We start from the raw sequence: 22,671 nt of genomic DNA on the forward strand, positions 1-22,671 counted from the left end.
AAAGCTGTTTGTATCAGTGATGAATGTCATGCCTTTTAGATATTTGAGACTTCAGCCGGTATTGGCCACAATCCACATGGCCCATGGCAAAGGGATTGTGCAGGACACCTTATTCTTGGTTTATACAATGGAATGATGTTTCATATAAAAATATTAATCACATTTAGGGGAATGTGGCTAGCCACTGATGAGAATGCCATGCTCAGTTCTCTGTTCTTCCGTCTAGCTATTTTATTAATTTATATAACCAGTTTATCTTTCTAAATATCAAAGATAATTTAAACATAATGTTAAGGAAGAAGACTGCAAAGGGAAGGGGATTAAATCATATTTGAAATACCCAAAGAAGGTTGAGGAAGTACTGCTTCCCTGCAGTGAAGAAGCTAACGTTCTTCATATTTTTCATTCACTGGGCTAAAGGAGTTTAAATGAAACAGTGAAAGAATATTCTTCTGAGATGGCAGCATAGCTACATTGCATGCAGAAAATAATTCAAACCACTGACAGATAAACAAGCAGAATGAAATTCAATACAAATGGGGATTCCCTTTCAAATCAATTGTTTTTAATGCTGCAAGGACAAAAAGTTATTTCTACAGAACTCTTAATGAGGACTGCAGGAAGCAATCTGATTTGTCCTTGGAATTGTGGAAAGCTGGCTCAACCGCAAGCTGAATATTAGATAAGCACATTGCACCGAGTACAGAGTGGAGGAGATTTTGCTGACTATAACTCTTTGAGTTTTTAGTTTTAGAGGTAAAAGAAAAATAGTTAAATAAAGTAAAAAATTAAAGTTAATAATGCAGGTAGTCCTCAACTTATGACCATAACTGAGAAATTTGTTTCTAAGGAAGCTAGTTAACAGAAAACAGATAATCAGAATTGGAAGGGACCTTATAGGTCATTTAGTCCAACCACACACACACACACACCCCAAGTGGGAGACCCTGCACCATTTTTGACAAATGGCAGTCCAATCTCTTCTTGAAGGTCTCAAGGGATGGCGCTCCCACAACTTCCGAGGCCAAGTTGTTCCATTGGTTGATTGTTCTCACTATCAGAAAGTTTCTGGCCTACAGGCGCTTTAGAAAATAGATTGACCCCCTCCTTCCTGTGGCAGCCCCTCAAATATTGGAAGACTGCTATTATGTCTTCCCTGGTCCTTCTCTTCACTAGTTAAATGAGGTGTGCCTCATTCTATGACCTGTTTGCTGTCATTAAGAGAATCACTACAATTATTAAGTTAAGCAAATCTGGCTTCCCCCATTGACTCTGCTTGCGATAAGTTCCTTAGGAAGGTTGCAAATGACAATCCAAGGACCCTGGGAGGACGCTGCAACCATTATAAATACATGCTAGTTGCAAAGTTTGATTGTGTGTCTGGGGATGCTTCGATAGTCGTAAGTGTGAGAACTGGTCACAAGTCACCTTTTTCAGTGCTGTTGTAACTGTCAACCCCGAAGTGAACCTGGCTGAGGCCATCTTGGGTTGCCACACAATAGAGGGAGGGGGGAGGGAATAGTTAGATGGGGTTTTGTAGCCAAAACAATGCAGTTTTCCTGTGGGAACCAAGGATATTCTCACAGGTGACTGGCCAGAGAAGGAGTGAAGTAATCAAGCAACAGGCCAGCAACTGGATTGGACGGCGTGACCAGTGACTTGGAGGAAAGGGGAAACTTTTACTTTTTAATTAGGTGAAAGCCATGGGAACTGTCAGAGTTGGCTTTCACCAGTTGTTCCAATATAATATATCCAACAAATTGTTCTTTGAGGAATTTGCCTGCTTCGGAGTTCTGTTTTCTCTAGGTGCATTACTTGGAATACTGACAGTAACAAATGATCATTAAATGAATGATGGTAAGGCAAGGACTACCTGTATACAGATAACCCCTCAACTTACAATTGGTCACTTAGCAACTATTCAGAGAAACCATGCACCTATTTGGAAGGTACTTAGAGGTCTTTTATCACCATTGTTATTCAGCCTAACTAGAAATGCTGGCAATTGCATTTAAATCTAAATAATCAGATTACTGGGATAAAAATAGGAAAGAAGATATATCTTTTAAATCTATTTGCAGATTATATGGTCTTGACTCTCAAATTTTATTTGTCATTCAGCTAATTATATTAAGGAGTTAGAGGAATTTGCAGAGGTGTCTGAATTATCAGTTAACTTTCATAAATTATGTTTTTTTTCACACACTCCCCAAAAACCCAAATGGAAACATACACAATTTTAGGGTTTTCCAATAATACATAAAACTTTAAAATAGTTAGGCACCACTATATCTAAAACGGTGATGAATTTTTTATAAATAATTATGTACCAAGGTGGAAGAAATTAAGCAAATTAACTGGGCCTCAAAAATTTCAGTATTGTAGGGCAAATTGCAATGGTTGAAATCAAAATTCTTGCACAGTTTAATTTTTTATTTCAATGCCTCCCAGTGCTAATTGCAGAATAGGCTGAAAGGCAATGGTAAAGTAAAATAGAAAGCTTTTGTTTCCGTGTACAAAAACTAAATAAATAAAAGGATAGGTCTCAGAAACAGGAAGTCTGTCATGCCCAATTTGTTACTATATTACCAAGCAGTACGGTTAGGGTAGTTGATTTCATTTATTATGGGAGATGCTTCTGAGCCATGGAATTGATAAAAAGATGAGTGAATTGATATAACCCCCACTCTCCAAAAATGATTTTATTGGATTTGGGCAAAAAAAATCCCAAATATTCAACTTATTATAAGATAACTTCCATCATGCTTTTTAAATGTAGGCTTACTTTTATCAGCATTATTAGCAGGTTGGTCCACTTTTGATTTTCTGTTACCCAAGCAACAGTTCCATTTTAAAAGGAACAGATAGAATAAAAGATAAAAATGAGTTTCGATAATGCATTTTATACAGACACTCAAAAAAACTACAGATAATAGTATTTACACAACATGTGGCAAATTCCCAGCCAGTACAAAATTGTGAAATCATTTTGACAGGTGGGTAGACTGACAGATTTAGCCATATCTCAAAAGTTACTCCTAGTAGGTAAGTTTTGACAGTGTTCCCACTCTGCTTGTGCAAACCTGTTCAACTTTAAATAAATTTGTACACTTCCTTGACACTTCTATGGATTGCTACTTTGAGATTTTTTGTCTTAAGCCTCCTACGATGTCTGCAAAAGAGGGAGATGTTGTAGTCCCAACCTTAACTGAATCAGGAAGTGCTCATGTTTTTTCTTTCTCTTTTCTGGGGTGAAAAACCAAAGCACCCAATTACAGAATGTCAAGGTTGGGGAAGGGAACCAAGGAGATTATCTGGTCGACCCCTCTGCCAAATTAACCAATCCACTTTACAATTGTTTGTTTTTAATTCTAGTTTCCTCATTTTCCTTCATTACATTTCCTACCCTTTCATTTTGTAGAGATTTACTGTTATTTCCCTTTCTTTTTCAGACAAGTTTTTTCTAATTTCTTTCAGTAGATTTTGTCCTTGTGTTAGCTTCCAAATTTAACAGAAGGAAACCAAAATAAAATAAAAAGGGGAAGCAAAAATTTCAAAACAGCAAGGATAGTAAGAATGTTTCTTTATTGCCATTCCAAAAGCAGTACAAAGTTTGCTTTTGGAGGCAGCTGACCACAGATTGGCACATTGGATTTTACATACTGTTGAAAGGTGGCAAAATACCTTTCCTTTGAGGATTCGATTTTCCCGCTGGGAGAGCTCTGGCGCAAGGATACGGACAACTGCTTGAAAGCTGGATCTTTTTATTTTTCAGGAAGGCGGGGGACAGTGAGAAGTCTGCGTTCCTGGGCTAGTAAGATTCTTATGGTAAGTCCCTGGTTTTTTATACCCTTTTCTCCCTTTGTGAGTTGATTTCGTGTGAATGTTTGTATTTGTGCTTAATATTTCAAATCCTGTTTGAGTTTGTCTTTATTCCTACCGGAGGGCAAACTCCGCAGGGTGCAGAAGGCAAACTCCGCGGGGTCGTTAGATTGTATTATTGGTTTTTCCTAATCTCTTTTAGCTTTATAATGTTTTTTTCATATTTGTCTTGTGGCAATCTCCTGTCTGTCTCTTTTGTAATTTATATATATATATATATATATATTTGTGTCCTTTGTCTGTTTGTTTTGCTTATTTGGTATGTCCTGTGTTTGTAAGGGTTTCCTTTTCTTATTTGTCTAGTTTTCTTAATTACTTAGGCTTTTGTCTATAGGGATTCTTTAATACCTTTTATTTGATTCCTTTTCCTATGTAAGTTTGTTTTATGGCTGGCCCGATGTTTCCCTTGGGCTTTTCCTGTTTGAGTGACACTACTGTCTTTGAGAAGTTCTCTTTCCACAATCCTTCATTATTTTTTTTTTTTAGAGGGTGGTCTCTGATTGAGTGTTTGGGTATACTTGGTATTCGTGATCAATCTGGATCATCATCATGGCCGCCTGTCTCCCCTTCGATTTTATTTTCTGAGAGGGGATACAGGCCTTTAGGCAACTAAGGCAGGGTGGTATGCATCGACAGAGGCAACACATGAGGGCTCCAAAGACAAAAATAGTGACTATGGTTGTTGAAAGGAATTTGAGCCAATGGAAATCTGGCATCCACGAGAAGAGCCATGAAAAGCCTAGGAATGATTGCTCATGACCAATATTTTGAGCTAGCTCTTTCAGGTAGTGGATGTCCCTACCTACAAGTCCTGAGGTTTTGTCTAGTTGAAGCAACACGTCCTGTGGAATGTTTCGCAGCCATAATTATGCTTCAAGAGGAGGAAGTCTATTGCTGCCCTATTCTCCAGGATGGCTTCTCTGACCTCCCTCAGTTCTCTGTTAAGGGCATCCAGGGCATGGGAGGTCGAATTCAAGCCTTTTACTAGGGTGCATGCTAGGCTATTCAAATTTCTAGAATTTCGCACTGCCAATCCAGGTACCCCTACCAAGGATATTGCCAATGAGACATATTCTGTTTTGGTGAGAAGGGAGACTTTAGAGTCACAGTCTGAGTCTAGGGTTTGGAAGGCTCACCTGTGCCGTCTCTGTAAGGATGGCATAAGCCTGATTAACCTTCCCAAGGTGCAAGGGCCGTTGGTGGCATTTGCAGGAAGGTATGAGTAGGCTTTTAAGGCACAAAGGAAAAATCCACCCTGGTGGGAGCTTCAGGTAACTATATGAGAATGATATGGTCTCTGTATAGTTGTATTTTAGTTCTGTGTTGCTAAGGCTGGTGCATTCTGTGACTCTAGGTGTGCTGCACCCAGTGACATTAAAGCATCTCTCAGAAGTGGTTACCGCAGCAATGTGTAGGGTGTACATGGTGTGGTCTTTGGTTTTTGTAGAGTGGCCCCAGCTAAAAATGCTTTCGTAGGAGTCAGGTTTCTAAATGTGGTGTAGTTAATGATGTTATGTGGCCTAGTTGCCACTCCCATTAGGCATGTGGTTAAGATGTCCTTGACTGATTCCCCTCCTGCTAAGCAAAAGTTAGTGGTGTTGAGTATTTTCCTTGCTAAATATTCCCATACGTTTCTTTTCTTTGGGATAAGCTTTGGTTCCAGGAACGCAGTTGCTTGTGTTACAAGTGTTACAATTGTTACAGCTAATATACAGATAGTATATATTGCATTTCATGTTTCCCATTGCTAGATTCCTTTTCTTCCCTCCCCCACTCTTTTTTTTTTTTGGTACAATGTAAAAAAAGGGTAACTATGTAAAAAAGGTATAGGTCAAGTATCAAAAATTACTGAAAGGTATGGCTAAAGTCTCTTCCTTGTTACAAAAGGGAAAAAGAAAAGAGAAAAAATGGAGAAGGTGAGATTTTAAAAAAAAATAAAAATAAAAAAATAAAAATAGAGTTTTATAACTCAGCACCCGGGAGTCCAGTTTTGTGTAATTCAACATTTGCATTTGGTTCCTCACAGTTGTGTGGTTCAATGGTGTTGAAGAATGCTGCAAGCGTCCATTGATCTGTGTCCAGATTTTTCTTGAGTTTGATGGGTGGGATTGATTGTGGTGGAGTTTGGCTATGGTCTATGACTGCTGGCTTTGCATGTGTCCAATGGATCCAAGAGTCCCGTTCTGCAACCTTTATGGCGGTGTGTGTAGTTAGTAAGACTTGGTAGGGTCCTTTCCACCTGGGTTGTAAAGGTGAGGTTCTGGTGAAGAACTTGATCCACACTGAATCTCCTGGCTCATATGGATGCAGGGCTTCTTCCAGGGGTAAGGTCTGTGTCAGCGCACTCTGGGTCCAGAGGGTCTGTAGTCTCTTTTTCAGGGCTGTAAGATAAGAAGAGAGAACCCTATCCCTCCTATCTAAGCAAAGGGAATGAAGATCTAGGCCTTGTAGGGTATCGGGAGGGGGACCAAAAAGGATCTCAAAGGGGGAAATACCTATATCTTGTCTTGGTCTAGTTCTGATATAAAAGAGGGCAATTGGTAGCACTTGTGGTCAGGAGAGGTATGTCTCCTGACAGAGTTTGCCCAGTAGGGTCTTCACCTCTTTGTTTGCTCTCTCCACGGCTCCTGATGATGTCGGAGAATAGGGCACATGGAGGTTTGGGGTAATGCCCAGAGCCTGGAATATATGTGTGAGGACTTGTGCTATGAAGTGTTTTCCCCTATCCATGTCCCTAATGGTGGGGACCCCAAACCTAGGCACAATGTCTTTGAGGAGATGTCTGGCTGGTTCTAGGGCAGTAGCATGGTGGCATGGGAAGGCCTCTACCCAGTGGGTTAGTTGGTCCTTGCAGACAAGAGCATATTGATACCCATTTGCCTTAGGTAGCTGTATATAATCCATTTGGATCTTTTCAAATGGTTTCTGTGCCCAGGGTCTTCCTCCTTCATGAATTGCTTTTCTGGAGGTGGTATTACTTGCTTGGCAGGTTTGGCATGTAGTGGCTATTCTTGTAGCCTCACTATAGGCTCCAGGTGCATACCATACCCTCCTGATGGCATCTACCATAGCTTGTGTGCCACAATGTCCCTTTGTATGTAGTCTTTGGCAAATTAACCTAAGGAGACGTCGTGGGGCTATGGGTCTGCCATCTGGGACTCTCCCAAATCCTTGCTCAAAAACTGCTGAAATTGTTTTCCCATTGTTCAGATTTCCCTTTATCTAGAAATTGTTTGTATGGTAGTTCTGGTTTAGTTGTTAAGGCTGGTGTCATGATGGTGTGAAGTAGAGGTTTGGTTGCCACCCATTTGGCTGTTGCATCTGCATATTCGTTTCCGTTTTTTATTGTAGAGTCATCTGTTTGGTGGGCTTTACAATGGATGGCTGCTAGCGCTTGTGGTAATTGGATGGCTTCTAATAGTTTGGTTACTAATGGTGCATGTACTATCAGTTGTCCCGCTGAAGTTAAAAAACCCTGTTGTTTCAATAGAGCTCCTGTTGCATGGCAGACTCCAAAAGCGTATTTGGAACCTGCATAGATGTTAGTAGATCGGTTCCTTGCAGCTTCGCAAGCTTTAGTTAAAGCTATAAGCTCAGCTGCTTGGGCGCTGTGGGAGGGGGGAAGGGGAGAAGCCCAGATGATTTCTTGTAGGGAGACTACAGCTGCTCCTGTTACTCTTTTGTTCTCATGCATGTAGGAGGAACCACCTGTGAAGAGTTCAATGTCAGGGTTTTGTAGCGGGGTATCTGTTAAATCGGAGCGGGGTAGTTCAGCGTCATGCACTAAATGGAGGCAATCATGGAGATCACCTTCCTCCTGTTCTGTGGGGAGCAGGGTATCTGGGTTTAGAGTATTACATCTCTCAAACGTAATGTGATCAGAGGTAAAAAGTTCAGCTTCATATTGAGCCAAACGCTGCTGAGTGAAGGCTTGTGTCTGGCTCTTTAAGAGAATCGCAAAAACTTCATGGGGGACTTTCAGCAATAGTGGATGTCCTAGTACTAAATCCTTAGATCGTTTCACAAGTTCGACTGTAGCCACCACGGCTCTTAAGCAGGGGACAGCCCCTTGAGCTACTGTGAAAGGTCCTAGTTCTACTGTTACGTTGTGGTAAATTCTACAGGGATTATTCCCCCCCCACTCCCATTATGCTATCCCGAGCCCCTTCAGCCACTGAAGCTTTATATGGTGGTTCAGTAATTAATGAGGAGGTGGCTCCAGTGTCAACTAAGCAATTGTATTTTTTCCCTCCTATAAGAATGGTGACAATGGTTCCCCTTCAGGGCTGTTTTTTTTTTTTAAAGGGGAATAGCCAGCCCATTAAAGGTAGCCATGAATTCAGTGTTTTCATTCTCATGTTCTAGTCAGGAAAGGGGCAGGTCATTTTCCCTTCTTTGCTCCCATTGAGGTCCATTGCTATGATTTATTTGAGGAAAAGGAGCGCTGGGTGGTGCATGATGATTAAAGCTTTGTTGTTCGGTGTAATGGACTGGATTATTGCCTGGATTCATGTTTCTAGGTGGTGGGTGATACTGGTTGTGGGAAAGGTGTTGCCTACGTTGCCTGCTGAAATGCCCTTCCTGTCCGCACCTATAGCAATGCTGGCATTTGCCTTGCGACCATCCTGCTTTATCACAATGCCAGCATATCCTTGAATTATAGGGGTTTTTACCTGGCGCTTGTCTGGCATCATGTTGCATTACAGCAAACATTTTTAAGTCCTCCTGTCTTTCTATCCTCCTCTTTCTATCTTTCTCTTCCTCTTTCAGTTTGTCTCCTTGATCATAGACAAAGTTAGCAATCCTGCGCAGCTCTGCAATTTCTAAGGTTGGCCAGTTAGAGACGAAGCAGTGGAAATGCTCTTTGATATCCATGGTGGACTGGTCCACGAAGGCTGAAGCTAAAATCCTCTGGTCCTTCAGGCAGCTAAGGTCTAGATGGGCATATGCAATAGCTGCTTCTGACAGGCAGACCCAAAAGGCATCAGGGTTTTCCTTTTCTCTTTGTGTTGTTTTTTGAAATTCTGACCAGTTTAAAGGCATTTTACCTATTTCATCTAAAGCTTCTAGTAAGTTATTTTTTGCTCTTATGTATTCATCCCAGTGATTGGTATCATTGTAGTCCCAGTCAGGGCGATGTACTGGCCATGTGATGTGGGCTGGGGCTGCCTGTCCAGGGATAGTTGGTAGTTTAGCTATTTGGTCTGTTTTTTCAAATAGTTCTAATAGTTCATCTTTAGTTAGAAAGACTTGTAGCAGCTGGGTCATATCACCCCAGGATGGATTATGGCTGTCTATAATAGATTTCAGGGTTTGAATTACTGTTTGAGGATCAGCCCTGAAAGCTGGGGTATCCTTTTTCCAGATGTCCAAGTCAGAGGCAGAGAAGGGAGTGTGAGTAAAAACGTATTTTAATTGTCCCCTATTTCTGCCTGGCCCTGGTTTGCTTAAAAGGGGAGCCATAATCCGTGCCTCAGTCTTTCCTTCCAGGGAATGGGTTTCAGGTTTTTCCTGATCTTTTCCCTCAGTCAGGTCTTTGGTCCTAGCCATTTCAGCCCAGCAGTACCACTAGGGTATTTGGCTGGGTTTAATCCATGTTCTAAGTGCTTTCAGGGTTTTATAATCTAAAGCACCGCTATCAGGCCAAATTTGTCTACCCGTGTCATCTCGCAATAAAGCCCACTTTTTGCAAATTCTTTTTTGCTTCTTTTTTATGCATTCCAGTCAGGACAGGCACTTGCCTTTCATCCCAAGCCTCAAGTAATTTATCCAAGGGGGTCTCTTCCATTGCCCTCGAGCTACAACTTCCCATATTCCCTACCTGATGTAGAGATTACTTTGGTTTAGCCGGGCTACAGCCGTCAGTTTTCAGACAAAAAGGGTCTGGAAAGGACTCCGGTTTCCCTACACATGGAGTACGGGCCCCTTTCTTTTAGGGAAACTCAGCCGTCAGTTTTAAGACCCCCCCCCCCCCTAAAAAACAGGGATCTTGGAAGACCGTCTGCCCCCTAGCAGCTCCGGTATGGGCCCCTCCCTACACTCAGCCGTCAGTTTTCAGATCTCCCTTAAAGGTGGGGATTTGGAAGGACCTACTCTGCTTTTAGACAAAGTATTTCCAATTTTGTTTGTCAGCAGCCGGTATGGGCCCCTCCTAAATGCACAGGGCTTTGCTTGCAGGATGTACCGGGACTATTTTTTCTCTGTTTTTTATTTATTTCCTAACACCAGTTCCTTTTGCAGCCTGCTCGGTTTTTCTTACATCCTTCAGAAGGACTCACACTCCGTGATCACCCTTTGCGTTCCCAAATCCAGCCGGTCATGGCTCGTGTTTGAGCTAGCAGCTGGCTGGGGTGCGGCTGGCAATCACGGAGGAGGTGAGGTCCCGCTGTTTCCGCAGAGAAAACCCACAATCACACACCTGGTCCACTCACACTTCCACTCCCCTCACTAGTAAGATTATAAATTTGAAGCGGTACTCACTTGCTTTCAAGCAGCTGTTGAGCAGAAAAGCCCAAGGACTCCCTTTACTACCCTATACCTTCTGGGCTGGTCCGTGGATGTTGTCCCTGGACAAAGAAGGTCCATGCTGGCTGGGTTTGGATCCGCGGGCCCGGTCCGGTGGCAGGGTTGGCTGGAAAACCTTCTTGGTCGCCAATTGTTGAAAGGTGGCAAAATGCCTTTCCATCGAGGATTTGATTTTCCCGCTGGGAGAGCTCTGGCACAAGGATATGGACAACTGCTTGAAAGCTGGATCTTTTTATTTTTCAGGAAGGTGGGGGACAGTGAGAAGTCTGCGTTCCTGGGCTAGCTAGAGTCTTATGGTAAGTCCCTGGTTTTTTATACCCTTTTCTCCCTTTGTGAGTTGATTTCATGTGAATGTTTGTATTTGTGCTTAATGTTTCAAATCCTGTTTGAGTTTGTCTTTATTCCTGCCGGAGGGCAAACTCTATAGGGATTCTTTAATATCTTTTATTTGATTCCTTTTCCTATGTAAGTTTGTTTTATGGCTGGCCTGATGTTCCCCTTGGGCTTTTCCTTTTTGAGTGACACTACTGTCTTTGAGAAATTCCCTTTCCACAATATCATTTTAAGCCTTTTGTGTAAGACATGAGGTCACCAGAGTGTGAGTTTCATGGCCACAGAAAAACAGGAAGCACAGGTGTTGATAATACTTTTATGGTCAGAAGAACTTAGAAAATATTTTGTCTGTTATGTCACTCATCAGGAAAAATCTTCCTGGCCAGGCAGAGGTGCTAAAATTTCTCAATGCTTTTAAATATTGACTGGCCAGATTCTTGCCTGTCAATGATCTATTATCTTTAAGAAAGCATTGTATTTTTATGAGTAGAAGTGGCTTTCCCTGACTCCAAATCAGAAGGCTGTTAAAAGGAGGGGCTGGTGGCAGATCAAAGGCTTTTTGAACTTTATCAGTCTCTTTCAGACTTTCCTCTTTGTGAGATTTAAAATTCCCAAATAATTTTGTCTGTTATGTCGCTCATCAGGAAAAATTTCTGACTCGCAACATGAAGACAAGTCTCTAGTTCACAATTTCTAAGGTTTATTGAAATGCGGGTGCAAGCGCGGCTTCCAAGACCCTTCTCAATTGGATGGAGTACAAGGAGAGCAAGTTTCTCTATTTTAATAATGCATTTTATATCCTTACACAGAACACACCACGCCTAGAAAGCCCTCCCCTGGCACGCCCTTATTTTCTATATGCTAAATTACCAACTTGGGGTCATCATGACATTGTTTCCAGGGCCTCAATGGTTTATCTTCTATTTATTCCTGGGCTGCCAAACTTTACCTTTGATGTATGTTCTTATTTTATTTATTCTCCCTGGCCTGGTCAGATCTTCCTGTTGTTCTAACAATGTATCATGTCTTTGTGGAATGTATCCTCTATATGTGAATGACCAGGCCAAGATATAACTTCTTTCGGCAGAAACAACAAGAGGGGGACAGAGAAAACTGGCAAGGGTACATCAAAAAGGAAAGAAAGAAAGGAATCTTCTGGTCTATTTCATATACAGAATGAACCAAGGAGTTTTCTAATCTTGCTATATAATTTTCATTATAAAAGAGTAACTTATAGTTTTCTCTCATCCTTTTCCAGAGTTGTCCTTTATTTTTTCCAAGAAAATATGGTCACTGTATCTACAACCCGCCTTGCAATTCAGCTATCTCTGGCATTTCAAATATACAGGAATGTCCACAGCCACGTCCATCATTTTTCAATGTTCAATAATTTAGAACACAATGGGGTTTTCTTGTTTTATCCCTCACAGCGATATTGGAATTCAGTATGGCACTGAATGTTTGTTTGTCAACATCTTCCTCCACGCTGAGGTGAACGACCATCTCCACCTCCCAGGCGGCCTCTCTAGCCTTAATCTCTATGGCGTGAGCCGTTCAGCTTCTCCACCCTCCTTTGCAAAACCTCAACCACAGATCAAAAAGCGACAAATCCCAAGGCAGCTTTTGCTCTTTAGCTCCACCCCACTTGGCCCCGCCTCCTGGTTGCCAAAGCAAGCGAGGCAGCAGCCAAAGGCTGGGCGGCTGTCGGCCAGCAGGCCTAGGGGTGGTTCCTTCCTCTGGCCCCGCCCACTCAATCCATTCTCGCCGAGGCAGTTGGAACGTATCCTTCGCGGGAGGAGGAGGAGGAGGCGCTGCCGTGTCGCGGAGGTCGGGAGTGGAGCGTTGTCGGTGGTGAAATGTAAGAGGAGGGAGAATAGAAAGCCGGTCAGGGAATGGTAGAGAAGTGAGAAGAAAGCCTCCTTTTTGGTTGCTGCTTTTAGAAGGAAGCTGCGCGTTTGGGGGGTGATGGTTGGTGGTGGTGGTGGTTGGGTATCTAAGGAATGGAGTGTGGAGGAAGATGTGGGAAGCTGGATGGGATAGAAGCCATGGGCTAGTGTTAAAGTCTTGCTGAACTCGGGAGAACGTATTTCAGAGTAAACATATTTCGAAGGAGGAGGATGTGACTCTTCCTTCAGGTTTGGCTTGGCTTTTTCCGCAGCCCCAGCTACTTTTCTCCAATCTGTTGCTTTCCAGGTGTGTTGAGTTATATAGTCCAGCTGCTGCAGCCATGCCTTTGCAGACGGGTGAGAGTTGTAGTTTTAAACTCCCCAGGAAGGTTTATCAGGCTGAGGAAGTTTAGTCTCTTGGAAATGTTTCTCTTTCTCCTTAGAAAACAAAACACACTTCTTGATTGTGAGAGTGGGTAAATAGCAAAGCCCAGCAAGGCAAAGGCACGAGCTGTGACTCAGGCTACGTGGTGATTAAAGATTATTTTTTATGAAAGCTAAAATGTTGAAAAACGTGATGCTTTTGTGTACAAACAGGGCTGCAAATATATTTATTTATACTTCCAGCCCTACATTGTTCTCCAAATGGGCTGGGTCTATCCAACAGCCAAGCTGGCTGGGAAAGCTTGTGGTAGCTGGAGAACACCAGGCTGGGGAGGGTTGGTATGCACTGCCTTCCAGCTGATGTCATCTCTGGTAACCGACAGGAAGGTCCCTGAGATCCCGTTTGAGGCTAGCTTCTGTTTACTGTGCTGGTAATCGAGTTGAGACTTTTATTTTTGCACCCTGTTCATTTGCATGATGCTTCCTAGTACAGTGAAAAAAATACCTTTTGAAAGGATTGTAGTTAAATTGTGTCATATGTTATGATTGTAAAAATAACGGTGACCACATGATAGTTTTCTTCAATCCCTCAACTGCTTTCTTATCTGCTTCTGCATCCAGCATATGCTCTTTCTTGATTTCAGAATCTTCATGGCTCTAAGCCCATCTTATCTTGTTCATTTCTTTTCTTCTGCACTTCAAAGGTTTCTCTTCTCAGGAGATTTGCATTTTCCAGCATTACTGCCACAGGGCTTGGAATTGTCCCTATAAAGAGTTGTATCATATAGCTGCTCTCATTGTTTTCAAAATCAGTGTTTCCCATGTTGCATCTTATTTCCAATATAAACCTGTCATTAAACACCCCTCCCACTCCCAATATGCATAGATGAAACAAATTGTTATAGTTAAGGACCAGGGAAACTGAGGTTCAGAGTCCATCCTAAGCCATGGAAACGTATTGGGTGACTCTGAGCTAATCATAGTCTTGCAGCCCAACCAATCCCACAAGACTGTGGAGATAAAATCTGATTTGCAGGATTGTGGAGATAAAATGAAGAGAAAGCTTGGTGTAAGACATTTAGAGCTTTTGGATGAAGTGTGGGATATAAATATAACAAAATAAATGTTTTTCTAATTTATATAACTTCACTTTCCTTTGTTTTCATAGGCCAAAATTTTAGGGGACTTTGGATTTTAAGCAGCAAATTTTGCTCCTTTCCTTTTGCAGTGCTTCTTCATTTTGCCACTTAAAATTCTCACTCCTCAACAAAACAAAACAAAACCCTGAAACCCAGGTCGAATGGCTTAGTCTTCAGGGCCTCAAAGTAACCTGAGGTTATCAATTAAATATTATTGCTGCATGATTGCTCTGCCTTAATTATAATATATCTCCTGTCAGCTTTAGGCACATTGACTAATTGTGGATGGTGGACATTCATATCCAAAATACATAGAAAATATCACGCTGGGAGAGATATGCTCACCTCCTACCTCTGGCCTTCTTAGTTTCTTAGATCAATATAAAGTGATTTGTATTGGTTTTTTTTTCTGGGATGTGATCACCACTTTGTAGTGCAGAGCTGTTTTTTGTTTTTTTTTTTGCAATTGAATACTATACATTGGAAACAGATATGTATTAAATAGCACGTGGTGTAATTTGATTTGTAGGTTGCTGTCAGACTTGTGAAGTAACACAAGTCTTTTCTTCCCTTTTTTCTATCTGACATAAATAAGGAACAAGAGGAAATTGCTTAAATTTCAGCATTTTCCTAAACTGTGCTGTTGCTTAGAATATAACAGAATAACAGATGAAAGGGACCTTGGAGGTCTTTCAGTCCAACCCTTGTTCAAGCAGGAAACCCTACACCATTTCAGACAAATGGTTGTCCATCTTTTTAAAAATCTCCAGTGTTGGAGCATTCACAACTTCTGGAGCCAAATTGTTCCACTGATTAATTGTTCTAACTGTCAGAAAATTTCTCCTCAGTTCTAGGTTGCTTCTCTCTTTGATTAGATTCTATCCATAGCTTCTTGTCCTGCCTTCAGGAGCTTTGGAGAATAAGTTGATCCTTTCTTTTTTGTGGCAGCCTCTTAGATATTGGAACACTGCTATCGTGTCATTCTTTTCATTAAACTAAACGTACCCGTTTCCTGAAATTGTTGGTCATATGTTTTAGTCTCCAGACCCCTAATCATCTTTGTTGCTCTTCTTTGCACTCCCTCTAGAGTCCCAACATCTTTTTCATATTTTGGTGACCAAAGCTGGATGCATTATTCTAAGTGTGGTTTTACTAAAGCATTATAAAGTAGTACTATCACTTCACATTATCTTGATTCCATCCCTCTGATTGTATTGGCTTTTTTTTTTTTTGGCAGCTGCAGCACACTGCTGGCTCATATTTAAGTGATTGTCCACTAGGACTCCAAGTTCCCTCTCATAGTTACTATTATTTAGCCAGATACCACTTATTATGTAACTGTGCATTGGTTTTTCTTGCTTAAATGTAGAACCATACTTTTCTCACCATTGAATTTCATTTTGTTAGATAGGATCCAGTGTTCCAATCTGTCAAGATTCTTCTGCATCTTGATCCTATCTTCTGGAGTGCTGGCTATTCTTGCCAGCTTTGTATTGCCTGCAGATTTGATGAGTTCCCCTTCTAAATCATTAATGAAGATATTGAAGAGAACTCGGCCTAAGACAGAGCCTTGGGGTACCCCACTGCATACTTCCATGTAAATGCAGTTCCATTGAGGACTACATATTGAGTACATTGGTCAGCCAGTTACGAATCCACCTGGTGGTGATGCTGTCTAACTCACATTTTTCTATGTTATTGCGTAGTAGGTTGTGATCTAATCAATTGCCTTATTGAAGTTCAAGTAAATTATATACACAGCATTTCACTTGTCTGTTAATTTTGTCAAAAGATTTGTCTGGCATGATCTGTTTTTGACAAACCCATGTTGGCTTCTAGTTATGACTTTGTTTGCCTCTAGGTGTTTGCAGATTCATTGCTTAACTTTCTTTCAGAATCTTCCCAGGTGTTGATGTCAGGCTGATAGATCTTTAGTTTCTTTAGTTTCCTTGATCTATTTTTTCCCTTTTTTGAAGATAGGAACTATATCAATCTTTTTCCAGTCCTCTGGTAGTTCCCCTGTGCTCCATGATCAGATATATTTTCAGAACCTTGGGGTGTAATCGATCTGATTTAGAGTGGATGGATGTTTTGGTGTTTTCTTGTTCAATCCAAATAAACAGTTTAGAAAACAATATTATATTAGCTTCAGTTGAGATCCAAATTGATCTTTGAGATAACCTCAACTGGTTTTGGGATGATTGTGTTGGAAGATGTTGCATGGGTAACAGGAAATGTTCACATTCCATGAATCAACTTGACTTGTACATTCTTCTTTGGGTGTAATGAAATCTTGATAAAAGTGTAGCTAGTCTTCTTTGGGTGTAATGAAATCTTGATAAAAGTGTAGCTACTGTTGCATGGTGTCTTGTATCAGTAATGTAATTGCTCAGAAGAAGCAATCCACAGAGATGGTTATATGTTAAACATATGCTGTTTCTCAAGGCTCTAGAATATTGTGATGCCATACAACTTAGTAGACTTGGTCCAAAACAGAACACTGAAGCATCAAAGATCTTCACTGTTTATCCACATACACACAAGTATGAGAATGATTTTTTTAAAAAATGCAGCATTTGTAAAGGTCTGATTTAGATAGCTGGATTCTCAAACTTATGGAAAGTATCCATTTTTAAAGTAACAATATTTCAGTTACAGGAGAAGAGGTATGTTAATCTGTGGTAGCACTTTTTCAGACTAACAAATTTTATTAAAAGGAATAAACTTTCATTGCTATAGTTAATTTTATTGAATGAAAACTAACACCTTTTAATAAAATTTGTACCTGGAAAACACTACCTGTCTTTTGATTTATGACATTTTAGAGTAATCAAGGTATTAGATGAGCTTTTTCCAATTTTCTGTCTCCAAAGGCATTGGCTCTGTAACCATCTTCTTAAAATAACCAGGGTGTCAGGGTTTCGACAGATGTGCGAGTTGACACAGGGATATGTGGATGGATAATGGTAGTTGTAGTACATCACATTTATAGGATACTCAGTTGGGGAAAGTTGTATTACAGGAATGTGGAAATTGCGATTCCCTAGAGAACTTGTCTTGTTAGTCTCACAGCACAAACAACAAATAACTTATTGCTCTTGCATGACTAGCACAATTATTTTTGTAGAAGCTTTCATGAATCATAATCTATGATGCATGAAAATGTATGCCACAAGTTTGCCATACAAAGACAACACAAATTTCAAGGCACCCATGATAGTATATACCATATTTCCCCAAAGACTGGGTCTTATATTAATTTTTGTTCCAAAAGACTCATTAGGGCTTATTTTCAGGTGATGTCTTATTTTTTTGTTGCAATGGACATAGTAAATGTATCCGTGTGGCTGAGAATCTTAACTGGGGCTTATTTTTAGGGTAGGGCTTATATTACAAGCATCACTAAAATGATGCTAGGGCTTATTTTCTGGTTAGGTATTATTTTGGGAGAAATACAGTATCTGTAGTACCCCCAATTTTTGCTTTAACATTTTTGTTTTACTTAAAATCTTTGAGGTAAAACAGCTGAATCTCATTTTACCATTTGTATTTTTTGTATTAGGATACAAATACACCACCCCTAAAAATTTGGCATTCCTGTCTTTGTATACAGTCATACACAGCATAGCATTTGTCCATTGTTAACCCTTGGATTATGCAAGAAATTTGTTATCTGTTAAGGTGTGAAAACTTTGTTTTTATTTTTCAACTTCCAGATTTTGTTGAGTTCCAGTTCTCATCCAACCAGCCCCCAAAGGCCAATGATTATGGATATCTGGAGCTGTAGTTCAACAGTATCCGAGTGGTAGTACAGTTTTCCTGTCCTCATATTGGGTGCAATGATGAATGAGTTAAGCAGTTTTAGATGCCTACGCTTAAAAAAATAGCTTAGGTTTTAAATTCCCTCTCTTCGTTAATGTTATGTGGAAGTTTGAAAAGGATTGGCAGCCCTAGTTTGCTTGACTAAATCAAATTAACAAGTAGCTGGAATTTCCTAGCAAACCAAGCCATGAACCATGATTTTCAAGCAATAATTGCTATGTAAACATCCCAGCTAGCTGAAATTGCTGAAATTTTTAGGAGGCAGTCCATATATTTTATTTATTTTATTTTATTTGGTTTGTCAATTGCTTACAAGATAATAGGTATAAGTAAAAACATAGTCATGAATACATGGATACGTATAAGAAAAATAAAAGAAACAATAGGACAGGGACGGTAGCCATGTTGGTGCGCTTATGCACCCCCCCTACAGGCCTCTTAGGAAAGGGGTGAGGTCAATAGTAGAAAGTCTGAGGTTGAAGTTTTTGGGGTTTGGGGAAGAAACCACAGATATCTGGAGAGTCTGTAGATTGGGGAACATTGGAATACGTTCACAAAATACATTAAACCCAAACCAATGACATTTATTGCTTAGTGAATTATGGGCACTAACTTCTGTGTAACTAGTAGTGAACGGGTAAATAGTTGGATGGATGCAGGTGCAGGAGCAGGATAGGTGAATTTAAAACATACTAAAATAGGCTCAACAATATCTAGTGGACAGGTCCTTGAAACTATTTTTTATATATTATTTTTTGCTACTAGACAATTTCTTCCACTTTTGTTTGTGATATTTTGGTTGAAATGTTAAGGAATAAATGGTAACAAAATCTTAACAGTATATACATATATATATGTATGGTCAGAATACCAAGCAACTGTTTCATTATTTAGGTCAGGGGTCACCAACCTTTTGGACCTCAGGGACCACCAAACTCATAATTTTAGATCCCAGGGACCACTAACTGGTTCTGTGGGCATGGCCTAATTTGTGGTTGTGGCTTGGTGGTCATGTGACTGGCTGGGCATGGCTTATATGTAAATATTGATTTTTTTAGGAAAAAGAGCAACATTTACCCAAAATCAAAGGCAAAGCAGGCAGGCAGATTGAGCTGCTCACAGAATCACAGACTCATTCAGTGATCTATCTATCTGCCATCGGCTAGCTCAGTCTGTCTCATAAAATTTGCTTGCAAGCAAACTCATAAAATTTGCTAGCAAGCAAATTCACAAAATTAACTCTCAACACACCATGTATGTAAACATTTATTTATTTTATTAAAAAAGAGCAACTTTTACCCAAAATCAGGCAAAGCAGGCAGGCAGATTGAGTTGCTCACAGAATCTTTCAGTGATCTGCCATCAGCTAGCTCAGTTTTCACATGAATTTGCTTGCCGTGAGTCTGCACTGAATAATAGAACCTTCAGTCCTAAAGAAGGTTTGGCTGTGCTTAAAAGCAGAGCCGAAGATCTAGCTAGAAAGCAAGAAATCTAACTATTTCCTGCTTCCTAGCTAATCTAAATCTTCCAGCACAGCAGAACAGATGATGGTCGGAAAAAGGAAAAATAGAAATTTAGCAGGCAAGTTTGCTGGGTAAAGAGTAAGTGGGCAGGGAGGGTTCCCACAGGCCATGTGGGCGGCGCAGCACTTGTGTTTCTGCGCAGCCTGGATTAATCGGGGTGCTCTGGGGGTGAGATTTCTCTGCAGCCCACCAATATTTTCTCATGGCCCACCGGTTGGCAACTGCTGATTTAGGTGACTCCAGGTCATATATTAATTTCCTCTTCTGATGTTCTGTTTTTCTTCACCAAAATTACAATATTCTTTAGGCCAACATGTTCCATCCTCATTTTACAGGTTTTTTTTTTTTTGTGTTACCTTAAATATTTAAAGAAGATACTTTATGATTCCACCTAAGCCCTTCATTATTGCCGGCTGTGTACTACTAAAACTTTCCTGGTTGTTGAAAAGTTGTATTATAGAGCATCATTTTTTGAATCAACATACCTCAATGGACTAATGTAAAGAATGCATCCAAATTCTAATTACTTCTGTGGGATTGAAATATAGCAAAATTGTGGCCACTTCAAAGCTGCTGCACTGCCGTGATTATGTATTTGCCGTTGTTGGAATTCCCACAAGGAAGGTCAGTGGGGAAGCCTGCAAGAAGTCACAAGTCATTCTGGCACCCACTGCTTTTGTGCCTATTTGTGGTCATTCTGTTTCTCTGTTTAGGTAAGGAAATATCTCTAAAATGATGACCCAATGGGCCACAGAACTGCTTCTTTAGTTATTTTTGTTTAAAAAAGTTATACAGGTATAGCGCTAGGCTGAATACTTTCTATGTATCTCTTTCTTTCTTTGTGCTTTTTCCCATTCCCAACAAAAGGACACTCATGTTCATTTGTGTTTCCCAATTGTACTTGTGGAAGTCCTTTGGTTCACTAGAGCACCTACAGATTTTCTTCTTGAATATAAGGGTATTATCATTACTTAACCAATGTTATCGTTGTGGGCTCCTGAGTTTTGTTACTGATAGTGTATCACATACCTCACTTTCCTTGAGGATTCTGAAGCGCTTTGGAGAACTAGTTATTAGACTAGGTTTCCTTTAGAAGAAGATATGGGAAGTTTACAGAGTGCTGAAATATTTGGTGTACTTAAGAATTTATGGATAACAGGTACAGACCAGCACATTCAGTTCTTCGTCTCTCATTCTCTGATGCAGCTATTAAATAAGCCCAAGGCTCTGGACAGCTATTACCTCAAGGCAACTTGCACACACGTAGATGGGACACTCCTAACAATGGGAATGTTAATACTAGAAGATGAATGGTACATCCTGCTGCACATACACTATTTAAAAAAACAAGTAAACTGGTGAAGATTGTGAGGTACACAGTTTTGGACAAAGTTGTGTGCAGTCCCAAATTAAAGATCTGTGTAATTTTGACATTGAAATTGTATATTTTCAATGTCAGGTGACCTTCACATGAAATATAACCTAGAGAAAAATTACTTAGCTCATGAAATTTATCATAAAACCCTTAAAGGTTTCTGTTACATGGATAGTTAACCAGAGATATTTTGAAGCCCTAAATAATTTTAAGCTCTGATTTTTGCTTTACAAGCTAAAGGAGAATACAGAATAAATAGTTTAGGCATGTTTTCTGAATTCACATTTAATTTAATAGAATTTACTTTCCGTGAGCTGAAGGGTAGAATTGTTTTCCAATTGTGAGTTTAAAAAGTTCTGAAGGGCCTTAAATGATTCTCCTGATTACCTATTAGAGAGCACAGCTGTTATGATGGTTTTTGAGGGGAAAAAAATGAAAAAATACTTGTGGTTATATTTAATTGATGCTACCAATTGACCAGAGAAAGAGGTGCTGTACATATATATGTGATAGTTGAAAATAATCTGAGGTTTCTTTTCAAGTGAAATCACATTGTCTTGATGCAACAGTTTTAACAACCAAGACACTGGATAATATAAGTAAGGAATCTTAGTTACACGCTTATCTTAGTTCCATCAGCATTTCATAACCTCCAATTAGTGTCTTGGTTGATATCTTTGGTTTGGCTATGACGTGAGAATATTACCACCTTTATGCTTTGGAAAAGGTGTGTGTAATGTTGTGCCAGTGAAGATTACACGTTTGTTCTCCCAATCTGATAAAAAGTTTTGTGGATAATTCAAGGGGGAAAACCATAGGCTGATCCAGTCTTAACTAGTAAGAAAGCTGATACCAATCTAAATTGCTACTGGATTCTAAGACAACTCCTGTTTTCAAACTGTTTAGATAGCAAATATAGTTAATTGCATCTTCCTTATGCCTATTGGAAGAGAATTGGTCTAATTGAAGTGGTGCAAATAAATTTCCATTCCATATTGAGACATTGTAATAATCAATTCTTGCTGCAGTTTCCATCTTTTATAATAACATAATTTATGATCTTGCATAATGTAGTCCATGTACACTCATATCCTCTGGAGCCTCAGCTCTATGAGGAACAAAAAAGCTCCAGAGAATATGAGATCTGTACCTGTATCTGTATACATGGAGTATATTATGTTGAGTGTTCACATTCCTAGGGTGGAGGACTTGATTGTCAATGCTTGCTGGGGAATTCTGGAAGTTGAAGTCCACCCATCTTAAAAGTTGTCAAAGTTGTACTAGTTCTTTCAGCCATATTTCTGTTAAGTGTGGAATATGATTGAAATCCTCAAATAACAGGTTTAGCTAAGTTGCCGTATACTGGAAAAGTTTGTGTGGTAAAGTAAGCATAATAGTCTTTGCAATGAATAAACAGTAGGCTGGTATGTGCCACAGTGGTTATATCTGCCTGCTTTTGTTGCAGATAGGCACAGCTAAGAAGTCATGGACAGCTCAATGGGTAGTTCTTTTGAGAACAAATCAGAGTTTTTTACTCTCATAAAACACTGAACAAATTGTAGATAGAGCTTTCATGGTTTCTTAGCTGCATCTTCTTGTAAGAAGAATTGATGCAATCAGTTAAAGCAACCAGCATCAACATGCTCCTTGATAGCCATATTACATTTTGGGGGTTGTGTGTTCTGCAATTAGTTCACCTAGTTTTGGAAAATCAACAGAACATCCTAAAAAAAGGCATATGTTAAGACATTTGTATTTTGTATCATTCTAAGAAAACTGCATAGACATGTCCATGTAAATTG

The 22,671-nt window shown here is 40.0% G+C and overlaps 1 protein-coding gene across 2 annotated transcripts in view; it reads left to right on the forward strand.

Annotated features, from left to right (window-relative positions):
- The first annotated feature begins 12,467 nt into the window (after positions 1-12,467).
- RFFL (ring finger and FYVE like domain containing E3 ubiquitin protein ligase) overlaps positions 12,468-22,671 on the forward strand; it is a 47,825-nt gene continuing 37,621 nt past the window's right edge. Inside the window, exon 1 of one of the 2 annotated variants that reach the window (XM_026708429.2) lies at positions 12,468-12,598. The gene's annotated coding sequence lies outside the window, so the exon portion shown is untranslated. The other variant, XM_087927312.1, reaches the window with a different exon arrangement.

The sequence above is a fragment of the Pseudonaja textilis genome, chromosome 1 (genome assembly GCF_049901715.1).
Source record: "Pseudonaja textilis isolate UNSWEBS1 chromosome 1, rPseTex1.2, whole genome shotgun sequence".
NCBI classification, from domain to species: Eukaryota; Metazoa; Chordata; class Lepidosauria; order Squamata; family Elapidae; genus Pseudonaja; species Pseudonaja textilis.